We start from the raw sequence: 10,230 nt of genomic DNA on the forward strand, positions 1-10,230 counted from the left end.
ACAAAACATGACCAATTAAACAAATAAAAAAATAAACAGAATGGCTATATCCAAGAGACATAGGAACAAACTGGAAGAATTCACGAAGGCCAAAGCTTAAAAAAAAAAAAAATGAGCAACAAAATAAATACAGAAGGGTTGGTTTCATAAATCAAAGTATAAAATAAATATCCATGAACCCAATGAAAATGTAAATGGTTGAATGAATAAATTACTAATGAGAAAGAAAAGATAAATCTTCCATCTGAAAAATTCCAAATAATGTATACAGATACTTTTCCTTTCATGAGGTGAAGCATAACTCTCCACTTCTTAAGTATGGACTGTGCTGTATTATGTAAGTATACCTACCTCATATATATTTTTATTTTTTTTGTCCTGCTTTGAGGATATGTGAGCTCACCAGAGACACACAGAAAGACAGAGAGGAAGAGGAAGTGGGAGAAGAAAGTACTCTCTCCAGGAGGCATGGTCTCTCCATGTCTGTCTTCTTTTGGCATTTTGAGTATGCATGCACACGCACCTGGTGCATGTTTCAAGTAGACAGTTGGGACTGTCTAGTTAGCTATGTCAGGCTGGCTGCCTTAACTACCAGACCATGGAACTGGCCCCAAAGTAAAATACATTAACCAGCAAAACACAGTAACCTCATAACAGGTAAACCTGACAAACTTGACTTCATTCAGTACGGTGATCAAAGTTTACATCCATAATGACAAGCTTTGATAATGTATACACTTGATATACTGTGATGAAAAATAGCATTTTAGATCTGCAGTTTCCTCCTCAAAACACATAATTCCATTATGAGAAAAATAATGACAAAATTGTCATGAGACAACTTCACTTGAGAATTATTCTGAAAAATACTTAACTAGTGTTCTTCAAAATCATTTATCAAGGGACCAGCAGTTAGCGTAATGGCTATGTTGCTGCAGTCCCATGTAGTCGAACGCAGTTCAAGTCCCAGACCCGGAGGCTTAAACTCATGCCGGGAGTGTGTGCATGAGTGCCCAAGATCCCAAGAGGAGAATGGAGGAGAAGGGATTGCGGTGTGGCCATCCCCCCTGGGAGGTGATTTTTTTGCTTTCTATCTCTGTCTCTCTCTGTCTTTCTGGTGAGCACACGTGCCCTATAGCAAAAGCCTCTCCAAGAAAAGAAAAAAAAAAAATCATTTGTCAAGATTTCAAAAATGAAGAAACTCTGCGACACTCTCACAGCCAAGAAGAGCCAAAGGACACATGCCAACTCAGTATCACCAGGTATCCTGAAAGGATGCTGGCAGTGAAAAAGAATAAAAAAGACACTAGGTTAAAAACTAAGACCTACTGAAAAGAACAACAGACTTTAATAAAAATGATGATATATCAATATTGAGTAATTATAACAAATGTCTCCATATAACATTTATAAAAGAAAGTTGGTACCAGGTACATGAACTGTTTTGTACTTATCCTTTTTATTTTTATGTACATCTGAAAATATTCTAAAAATTAATTTACTGAAAAAAAAACCCTATATGCCAAGAAATCACACTCTCTAAAATTTCTCTATAAACAAGTATACTTAACACTTTTCAAAGAATCTATGTGAATTTCTGAATGTTCTAAAGGGTTTGAAGTTTTTAAAACTTGTAAAAAAGAAATGGATTCCAGAAACTGAAACATCACATTTTTAACTTTACATTGATCTCTAAGCCACCTTCCATTCCAGAAGACCCATATCTCTTTGACCTTGTGTTCTTAGAGTATCAGTATATAAACTTAGCATTCTGAAGATTAAAAGGGTATTATATAAAAACACGGGAATGCATTTGCAAGAGGAACATTTTAGTCAAGAGCTACCAGGAAAATAGCGTCAGGAGGACCAGTTTACGGATTACAGGGAGATTTTCCTCCAACTATTTTAATTTCCAGATTAAAAAAAAATGAAAGAAAATAATTTAGAAGAAAATTTTTTCTTATTATTGAAAATGTGCAGGTGACTACAAATAAATATCTAGAATGGATTTAGGGTGTCCTTGCAAGGATTCTTTTTTTTTTTTATGTTATGTACCTTAGAACCTGAGTCATGTACATTCTTTAAATTCTTTTTGAGTTTTGAAAAATTTCAGTTCATTCAAACACTTTTTTTCTGTATTGATTTAAAACCTTCAATGTTACATAAAAATGAATAAAAATAATAACTTATTGAAAAAATTGTCAAACATGGGACCAGCAGATGGCATAATGGTTACATTGCTAGACTCTGATGTAGTCAACTGTGGTTTGAGTACTGGACTTGGTGGCTTGGAACTCACTCTGGGCACATGGGTGTGTGTGCCTAAAATCCTGAGAGGAGACTGGAGAAAAAGGGATTACAGCATCACCATCCTCCCTGGGGGATGATTTCTTGCTTCCTGTCTCTCTGGTGAGCGCACATGTTCTTTAACAAAAATATCTTAAAAGAAGAAAAACGTGTGTGACCAATCATAAGCTGAATTAACATTGCCCTAGACAATATTTTTTAAATATAGTAATATGGTATCAGTTAGTTTAGTTTGTTTTGTCTTATTTTAGCTCAGAAAACAAAATGGGGGTTTAAAAATGTGTGCTCTGGGGGCCAAATAATGCTGCAACAATAACACTATGGGACTCTCATGAGAAGCGTGAGTGGATGGCCACCTTTATGAACTTGAAGGCTGAATGTCTTTTCAGGTGAACTAAAAAACCAGTTCTGATGACTCACTGATGCAGAACTCTACCAAGGTCTGCAGAGAATTCACCGAGTGTGAGCAAGGAGAAGTCCGTTTTTCTGCTCTGGCCTTCTGCAAGGCAGGCCTTCTGCCTGTGGGAGAACTTAGCTGGCCTTCCCTCGCCCCTTCACCATGAAAATATAGACATGCCCACTCAGTCTAAAATGATTTGGTCCTTGTGAAACAGCTGTTGTCCTTTAGTTCTGCAGACACCTTTCCCTCACAGCCACACCAAAGCACTAGCAGAGCTCAACTGTTGATGGAACAGTCTAGTGAGAGCTACAGATGGTGAAGGATTCACTCATCAAAAGTCTTATTCCTTAATATCTTATGCTTTCAACAGCCATTTTGGTGGGCATGTGTAGGTTACGGCCTTGGATGTGGTTTGGTTGTCCTTAAAAGGAATAAAGTTTTTCTGCTAGTAAGAGATAAGCCAAAAAATCAACTAAAAAACATGAGACTTGGGTTCACGTCCTAAAGCCGCCTTGAACAGAGTGTGCATGTATGTGCTTGTGCATAGTCCTGGTTGACTGAGACTCGTGATGGATCTCATCATGAAGACCCTGTTAGGGGTCCTTCTCTCTCTCTTTTTCTCAAAACATAAATAAAACTTGTAAAAGGATGTATGCTGTAAGTTCCAGGAAAAAACAATGCCACTGTAAGAGGCCTAATCTGAAATATATGTACAGTGCCTTTTGCTATTTATTCACATTAACATTAATAGACTGTGAATACTAACTTTCTTATCTGGTATATTCCAAAGAGTACAAGAGCCCTTCCAAGGGCATTATTGCATTCTTAAGGAGACTATGAAACATCTGCAGATCCCTATTCGATAGCCTATGTTGAAAACAAAAAAGATATATATCTGCCAAATTTTTATATGTCCAGACAACCTTCTTACTTTCTGAAGAAAGCGAAGAAAAATAGTGATGAAATACAGGTATAACCTTACATTTTCACCTCAGGAAATTTAACGAAACATAGTTCACTATCATTCCCTTCACTGCTATCGGCATTGTTTCATCCCTTTGCATCTGTGGGGTCTTCAAGAAATGTGTCCTTATTTGCTTGTTGTTTATTAACTGTAATACAGGGAAATCTATTTATTTATCATGGCTCTGGTAGAAGGACATATAAGGTTATCCATCTACAGTAGCATATCATGATTTCGGCATAGGAAAATGTCCTATTGTTCATATTTCTTTCAAGCTTAGAGATACATTATGGCAAACAGCCCACACAGAATGACATATTCAACTGGGTACCCTTAGGAAAGTGTCTTTATATTCTTTTGTCCCTGCCCATATGTACCTCAAATCAGTCTACCTTCTTTATACTATGTATATCTTATCTATAAATTTGTTTCAAGGCTGCCCCAACCTATTGTGATTAAAGGTTTCTTATGACACAGACTTTTATTGTCATCTGTATAAATTAGTCCAGATCTCCCTGAGAAGAAAAACCACTGGCTAGAATCTATTAACAATTAATGAAAATGCCTGTCTCCTCCTCAAATTGCCAGTTCTTAGAACCTAGCATGCTCACCTGTGTCTGTTTAATTTCGTGCTCAATGATTTCACTGCTAGGGTTTGAGTCTATGACCTTAATTACACTCAGGTCCTCATGACACTGAATTACTGTGGAAACACAGTGAGATTGTGAAAACACAATGAAAGAAAGACACATTGTAGCAATGTAGTGCATAATCCACAAATCTTACAACCTGCCCCACCCCCTTCCTGCTGAAGGTTGGAGGTTCACTATGTTATGTTGCTTTGGGTGAATGAGCAAACATCCTTTGTCTTCTAAGTATGGGTCTTTATATGGTGAGAAGGTCAGAGATCTATCTCAAACTCCCGGTATTTGGAGGACTTTAATAGAAGAGGAAAATAGTAATTTCTCTTATTTATGAGTGTCTTTGAACCCCAGAAGGGTCTCATTTGTATACATCTAGATAATCTATCTATATATTTAAAGAGTTTTCAAAGAAAAGCAGGGGACAGTAACCTTGAAAATATAAAATAGCTGTATTGCAAAATGTTGTAAATATTAGTTGAACACCATGAGACATTTGCTAGGGGCTGAAGAACCAGAAAATTGCACACATTTAAGAGAAATATCTCTTACTTTAAAATCACCTGCAGTTCTTGGTGAATGAAAGCTGCTAAAGGAAAAGAGAAAACAATAACAGCAGTAACAAAATCCCTCATAAGTTTAACAGCCACCCACCGATTGTAAATGTGAAGAGGACCTCTCCAAGCACAAAGCTGAATGTAGAGGAATACTCCTTTGTGGAAGCTCAGTCTTCTGTCCCATTAATGGGCAAGTTTTGGTACTACATACGGGGTAGTACATTGCAATATTGAGCTATAGAATTTTCTTTTTCATTTCTTGGAATCAAGCCTTTGTTCTAGCACATATATGTTTACATTTCTTGTTTATGAATCCTGATTTCCTTTGGTCAGAATCATGTCATTTTTTTAAAGAAAAAAAATAAAATCCTCTTAAAAAGGGGTCAGAGAATGGTGCAGGGGCAAAACTCAATTTTCTGTGAGGCTTACCCATATGGAAAGGTTCTGGGTTTATGTTCAGAGACATTCCTGAGTATTCAGGATCATGTGTACCTATGACCCAGAGTTGGCAGAAGCTCAGGGTGGATCACTACATCAAGACTCTCTGGGGGAAGGGGGTACTATCTGTCTCTTTCTGTTTCTCTCTCTCCATTTCTATGTATCTCTCACCTTCCTTTTTAAGAAAGCTTATAAAGACATTTCTGATAACACAAGATTGAGTGCCTTTCTGGACAATCTGTTCAGAAACACTAGTTGCCTATTTCTCTTCCTTCTTCTCCAGGAGCCTGAGTTTTGAGGTGTTAAAGAGCAAACAGACCATAGTACAAAATGTCACAAAGCAGAAGTCAGAGATGGTTTCTGAAATGATTTTACAATTGCAACTGCATTTACAACGGAGTCCAGAAAAGATAGATGAGAATGCTCTTCAATAAATTTGGAAACTTAGGGCTCTTGGCACCAGTTTCCAAAGATATACAACCTACGTTAATGTCTAATGGGTTCATACCTAGACCATACTTTGGCTAAGACACAAAATATATGTAGAGAAAAAGGAAAATAGTAGAACTGAGAAATATAACCTAGGGACTCAGTCTAAGTGAGAAGTGTGCACAAGAAAATTGGCACTACCTACATATTCACTTATTTGTTGATTATCTGATTCCCGCATCTGTAATTTCAGCTTCCTCTGGGCAGGGATAGGTCTATGTGTTCACCAGAACAGTGCTAGAGACAAGAGATGCTCAAAAACATTGCATTGAAAGAATAATGGCAGTACATCTGAGTGTCCCTCAACTTGAAGGAGAGAAGACTTGGGTTATGAATTGACTACTGTCTCCGGCACTCCCTTCATTCACATGTTAAAATACTAACCCAAGTGCTTTAGAATATGGTAGTATTTGGAGAGCATTCTATTAAGAAAAAAATTAAGCTAAAGGAGTTCTTAGGGACACCAGCGAGTAGGGCCCTAACCCAGTAAGACTGATGTCCTTATAAAAAGAGATAACAGCACACGGAGAATACTAGTTCAGACCTAAGACCATAGAAAACGGAGGAAAGGGCAGCCATCATTAAGACCAGGAAAGAGGCCTCAGGAAACAATAACAGCAGTAACAAAATCCCTCATAAGTTTAACAGCCACCCACCGATTGTAAATGTGAAGAGGACCTCTCCAAGCACAAAGCTGAATGTAGAGGAATACTCCTTTGTGGAAGCTCAGTCTTCTGTCCCATTAATGGGCAAGTTTTGGTACTACATACGGGGTAGTACATTGCAATATTGAGCTATAGAATTTTCTTTTTCATTTCTTGGAATCAAGCCTTTGTTCTAGCACATATATGTTTACATTTCTTGTTTATGAATCCTGATTTCCTTTGGTCAGAATCATGTCATTTTTTTAAAGAAAAAAAATAAAATCCTCTTAAAAAGGGGTCAGAGAATGGTGCAGGGGCAAAACTCAATTTTCTGTGAGGCTTACCCATATGGAAAGGTTCTGGGTTTATGTTCAGAGACATTCCTGAGTATTCAGGATCATGTGTACCTATGACCCAGAGTTGGCAGAAGCTCAGGGTGGATCACTACATCAAGACTCTCTGGGGGAAGGGGGTACTATCTGTCTCTTTCTGTTTCTCTCTCTCCATTTCTATGTATCTCTCACCTTCCTTTTTAAGAAAGCTTATAAAGACATTTCTGATAACACAAGATTGAGTGCCTTTCTGGACAATCTGTTCAGAAACACTAGTTGCCTATTTCTCTTCCTTCTTCTCCAGGAGCCTGAGTTTTGAGGTGTTAAAGAGCAAACAGACCATAGTACAAAATGTCACAAAGCAGAAGTCAGAGATGGTTTCTGAAATGATTTTACAATTGCAACTGCATTTACAACGGAGTCCAGAAAAGATAGATGAGAATGCTCTTCAATAAATTTGGAAACTTAGGGCTCTTGGCACCAGTTTCCAAAGATATACAACCTACGTTAATGTCTAATGGGTTCATACCTAGACCATACTTTGGCTAAGACACAAAATATATGTAGAGAAAAAGGAAAATAGTAGAACTGAGAAATATAACCTAGGGACTCAGTCTAAGTGAGAAGTGTGCACAAGAAAATTGGCACTACCTACATATTCACTTATTTGTTGATTATCTGATTCCCGCATCTGTAATTTCAGCTTCCTCTGGGCAGGGATAGGTCTATGTGTTCACCAGAACAGTGCTAGAGACAAGAGATGCTCAAAAACATTGCATTGAAAGAATAATGGCAGTACATCTGAGTGTCCCTCAACTTGAAGGAGAGAAGACTTGGGTTATGAATTGACTACTGTCTCCGGCACTCCCTTCATTCACATGTTAAAATACTAACCCAAGTGCTTTAGAATATGGTAGTATTTGGAGAGCATTCTATTAAGAAAAAAATTAAGCTAAAGGAGTTCTTAGGGACACCAGCGAGTAGGGCCCTAACCCAGTAAGACTGATGTCCTTATAAAAAGAGATAACAGCACACGGAGAATACTAGTTCAGACCTAAGACCATAGAAAACGGAGGAAAGGGCAGCCATCATTAAGACCAGGAAAGAGGCCTCAGGAAAAAAAATTAAAAATAAATAAATAAATAAACACCTTGCTACGGCCTTGATCTCAGACTTTCAGCCTCCAGAACTATAAGGAAATAGATTTCTGTTGTTTAACTTAATTTATTGTTTTTCATTTCTGTTGTTAACTTAGTTTATTGTTTTTCATTTTCACAGCCCTAGCAAACTAGTATAATATTGGGTCATTGGAAAAGTCATGATGGAATTTCGTATAGAAAAATACATTATGACTTTTCCAACGATACAATACTTAAGTTAGTGTTGTCTGATAAAATGGAAGATGTCTAATCAAATTTGAGTTTTTTAATCAGATAAACCAATGATTTATTTTAATTTTTACTATTGTTTGTGACTTGTATTATTTGGGCCATCCTTACACTAAAAATATAAAATAAAATAAAATCACTTGGGGAACAGCACATGATGTAATGGTTATGTTGCTGGACTCCCACATTGTAGACTGCACTTTGATTCCTGGATCTGGTGGCTTTAAACTCACACCAGGTGCATGTGCATGTGGGCCCAAAATCCCAAAAGGAGATTGGAAGAGAAAGAATTACAGCTCAGCCATCCCCTCTTGGGTGGGGGAGTTTGATTTCTCACTTTCTGCCTCTCTCTCTCTCTTCGACTAGTGCACATGCCCTATAGCAAACATCTCTAAAAAAAAAAAAAAAATCACTATATTTGAAATTCAAATTTAATTGAATATGTTATATTTCTTTGTTAAATCTAGCAACTCCAACCTATGAGATAAAGAGAAAGTTTTACAAAGTAGGTGCCATTTTAACTGGAACTCGAAAACCAAAATAATTATTTTGATGGTGGGGGTGGTGAAAGAATATTAAAACCAGAAGAATCAATATGAACAAATTCTACTAGAAATTCTCATAACTTTTTTCTACTGTGTGTTTACTGCAGCATCTATCACAGCCCAGGAGCATTTTAATTATTCAGAAATGACAAGTTAATTAGATATGGAAGATCTAATTGCCATCTATGACTCAGTGGTTTTTAAACATGGGAGCTTAAAAAAAAAAATCTTGGGGACTCACCCAGACTAATGGGTCACTAATTTAGTGTGACTAAAAATAGCTAATCAGCTCAATTTAAAAATATTTGACACCCCTAAGTCAAACTGGATAGACTGAGACCTGTAATGAGAGCAGTTTCTCTAGAACTGAACCTGAAACTTTGATAACTTTCTGTTGAAAAGAAGACTCTGTTATAATGACTCCCTAGGAACCATCACTATTTTACACAATACCGCACCAGGAACTTTTAAAAATTTCCTTAACAGGTTGATTTTGTATTTACATACACATGCACATATAAGTAAGTATGAGCGTGTATGTGTATGCATGTGTGTGGGTACACAAAACTGACCACATGCCTTTAGGTAGGGAGATAACTATAAATAAAGCAAGCATGAATTGTTATTACAGTGGAAGGCAATTGCTCCTAAGTGGTTGGAGTAACCTCTTAATAATAGAAACTCAGTTTTATTGATACAGGATAATATTCAAAGTAAATGTGATGCAAAACAGTGTCTATTTAACTATAGCTTGCCGAACTTATTATGTCTAGAAGACTATTTTACAACTCACATATTAAATTTCAGTAGTGGTCAGTGAGTAGAGAAGAAAATGCCATGGACTGCTCTTTTTGTAAGATAAAATAATTGACCAAGAGTAGTGAATACATGAATTGCTATGTCTACCTTTTGGAGACTTGGCTGATTAAAGGAAATGTTTTGAAAAAGAACTACAGATAAGTGATAGTAAGGGTCACAAGATAAAACAGGGAGGGAAGGGACTCAGAAGAGAAAGCAAGCAGAATAGAAAGGAAAAGGGGAGTCCACATAGTTAGACACATACATAAAGACTGGACATAACCAGGACCATTCATGCAAGCCTGACATTATCACTTACAAGTGCATTCTGGGGAGCTAGATATTCCTTTGCAGGTGATAGCTTGACCTGAAATGGGAATTTGGAAGATATCTATTTCTAAATGCCCAACTCCCTCCCTCCTATCTTCTAGTGAGGAACTACATTTAGCAACTTTGGAGGAGACCTCTTTTCGCAAATGATTCTACTGTGTCTTCCAATTATAGCAGCATGCTCCTTTGACCTAGGAATGCGCATGGGAGCCAAGGAAGCCAATGAGAACAGCCCATCTCTGTGACCACATCGATTGGCTCAGGGCTGCCAAAGGATATAAGTCAGGTCAATCACATATCTCCTGAGGACTTTTTTACAGTCCCTGGGAGGAAAAAAAAAAAAAAGGTGCATTTTTCCCTTGAATAACAAGGCTATAATGCTTTACCCCAGAACTGT

Source organism: Tupaia chinensis, unplaced genomic scaffold, assembly GCF_000334495.1.
Source record: "Tupaia chinensis unplaced genomic scaffold, TupChi_1.0 Scaffold000689_1, whole genome shotgun sequence".
NCBI lineage: Eukaryota > Metazoa > Chordata > Mammalia > Scandentia > Tupaiidae > Tupaia > Tupaia belangeri.